This window comes from Protopterus annectens, chromosome 6.part0 (genome assembly GCF_019279795.1).
Source record: "Protopterus annectens isolate FY-2018-M chromosome 6.part0, PAN1.0, whole genome shotgun sequence".
Classification (NCBI taxonomy): domain Eukaryota; kingdom Metazoa; phylum Chordata; order Ceratodontiformes; family Protopteridae; genus Protopterus; species Protopterus annectens.
Genome location: NC_056737.1, coordinates 1,801,738,461 through 1,801,741,547, shown reverse-complemented (window position 1 = coordinate 1,801,741,547; position 3,087 = coordinate 1,801,738,461).

The window sequence follows — 3,087 nt, the reverse complement described above, 5'->3', positions numbered from 1 at the left end:
TTAAGAAACCCTTCTGCTACTCAGATCCTCAAACAATCTGACAAGAGAGATAGAAAATTTTAATTAAGGAAGTTTCTAAGATTTTTTAGCCCTTTCTCCCTTACAAATATCCCAGATTCTCTTTCATGCCCAAAAACAGAGCACTCAATCTCTGTCTTTTCAGGCTATGTATGGAAAAAATAAGAGATGTAAGGAGAGGAACTATATGAAAGAAAGATCCTTTCTTCAAAAGAAACAGTCTACAACTTCAAAATGACTATGGCAGCATTGTTCTTCTATTCCCTTCCCTCTTCCTCCTGTCTGTCAAAACCTATCCCAACAACTTGCTCTGTAGATTCCCCTTTGGTAATAAATTTTGAAATACTCATCGGTGTTAAAGGTGGTTTAGGAGGATTGCAGATGGCATGGGATAAAACAAAAACCTCCTTTGGGGGTAGTTCCTGCCTTCCGTCTGAATCAAACAGATGTTTTCTCCTCTGGTTATTCAAACCTTATTCTCCCTAGGAGTCATAGGATGAGTGCCAGCAAAACAAAGGGGCTAAAAGATTCTTTTTAGGAATATTTCTGATACCAAAGAAAGAATCGTCTTAAAGACCAGTTCTAGATCTCTGATTCCTAATTGTAGATATGGAAGTTCCAAAACTTTAGATGTTGACCCTTCAGAGGCTGTTACCTCAAAAACTTTATGGTAATATTGAATATAAATGATAATGCTATCATATTCCCATTGCCAAAGGCTTCAGGAAATTTAGGCTCATAGATTAGTACTAAGCTTACTGCCCTTGCGAGCCATTTTAAGCTTAGCCAATTATCCCTTGTGAGACTCAAATCCTGTACCTTGTGCTTGCAAGGCAAACACCTTAACCATTAGGCCACCCTCCCAACCCTCAGTTTTTTTGTCTCTAGGTCACACTTTCAGTTCACTTCATTAACCTTTAGATTATTTTCTGCTCCAAAATTGTTTACAAAGTGCAAAACTCCAGTCATAGCTCATTGTACTCTGAATGGCTCTCACGTGTTTCTTTATTTGTACACTTTACTTTTTGCAGTAGTCTTTTCCCAGATGTTTAGAGTTATCAACATGGGTTTCATCTTTTCTGACCAATCTTAGATTCCAGATAAACTTTCAGAAATCATCCTCGACCCTATCACCCTGGGCTGATTCACTAGAATGTCTTTTAGATGATCTGCAGCAAAAGGCGTTTTGTTGCAGGAGAAGGTGAATTTTATCTAGAAACCTTTATGAGCTTCTCAGCTCAGTCTCAGATTTCTGCTAGATTGCTCTTAGGATTTCAGAGTTCAAGGCATCTGTGTTTCTTTTTATTCTTCTTACCAGGTTACACAGGAGATACATTCAATCATATCTAAAAAAACACATGGATCTAGCGCTTGCAACCTGTGGAGTTCAAGATACCAGTCTTGGGTTTTATGTAAAAGAAATGGCACCAGTGGAGACAATATCCACAGAGGAAAGTCAGGTTTCTTTAACTCAGTCTATAACATTAAACTCCTCAGATTTAATTGGGGGTCATTTCCTTGGGTGCTAAGGAGCAAGACTTGTGGGATTCTTCAGTCAGAATCACTTTATAATCTATGGCCTCCAGGACCTGTCCAGACGATTATAGACAACAGCACAGTAATGTGATACATTTACTAGCAAGAGAGCACTCAGGCTGTCTAGGATGTCTTGGGACTTAGCTCTTAGGCACTCTTAGCTTTCCATGCATCTTAGTTTATGTCAGAGCAAAATATAGTGGCAGACAAGTTGAGCTGTACTAGGACACACCCTCATAATGGAAATCGAATAAGGGTTTTTTTTCGAGAAATTCATCCAGTTATGAGAATAAGCTCTGTGAAGTCTGTTTGCCTCCTTTCAAAGCAGACAACTTAACAGATGTGTTTTCATTCCCTTGCATGTGAATGTTCCTTTATGAATTTCTATTCATTCCACTGTTATCCAGGGTAATTCTAAAATTTCAGAGGGAATCTCCAAATATTTGAATACTTTCTATTGAACCAGGCATCCATTTTTATGGAATTGGAAAAGGGCAATTAGCACAAGTTTCCTCACAATCTGGATGCACTCACACAAGACCAGGGGAGTTTGATACACCCCAGTGTAAGACATCTTCAACTGTTTGCATGGATAATTCAGTTCTGATACTTTTTAGGCATCTCTTTTCAGGGGATGTGCATCAGGTACTAAAGAAGGCAATAAATCCTGCTATTAGAAAATGTCTGATTGGCATGTGCAAGAGTTTATTTTCTACTTGGAGCCTAGGCAAGAATCAGTGACCTGTCAGAGATTCTGTATCATGTACCACTGGTACTTTAATATTTGTATGAGTTGCTAGCCATCTCTTGGCCATTTCAGTATGTCTCCCTATGGATCCTCCATTTTCTTCAATGTTTTCAGTAAAGCACTTTCTGAAATGAGTGCTACATCTCAGAATAGCACACTTAACAGGTTGCTCCTTCTTGGGATCTTAAATTTCTGCTGAAAAAGTTAACTACATCTCCATTTGAACTTGTACATCAAGTATACTTAACATTTCATTACATGGAAAACTATTCTGCTGATAGGTCTGACATCTTTAAGAGGATTACCTGAGATGCAAGCTTTCATGGGTGGGTGAAGCCTATTTCTCTTCCATAAGGATATGGTATTATTAAGAACAAATCCCTCATTCAAGCCCAAGGGTGTTTCAGAGTTTACTTGGATCAGGCCATTGTTGTCTCAGTGTTCTATTCTAATCCTCAGAACCAGGGAGAAAGAATTCTAAATATTCGGAATGTGCACTAGATAGTCAGGTACTATTTTGATCGATCCAAGTACTTTAGAAAAGCTAATCAGCTATTTATTTCTTGTGCTGGGACTAAGAAAAGACAACTTGTGCCAAATCAAACTATTTACAGATAGATGTCCTAATGTTCACTGCTACAGTATTCTTAACACATGGGGAATCCTGCTGTGGAAGCCCAATGTCTGGCCAGTCTATCAAAGATCCCTGTTGCTTTAAAGGTACACCAAATGTCACCCAAATGCTTGGGTGCAAAGGTGATGTTCACTCCTACTGCAGTCAGAAC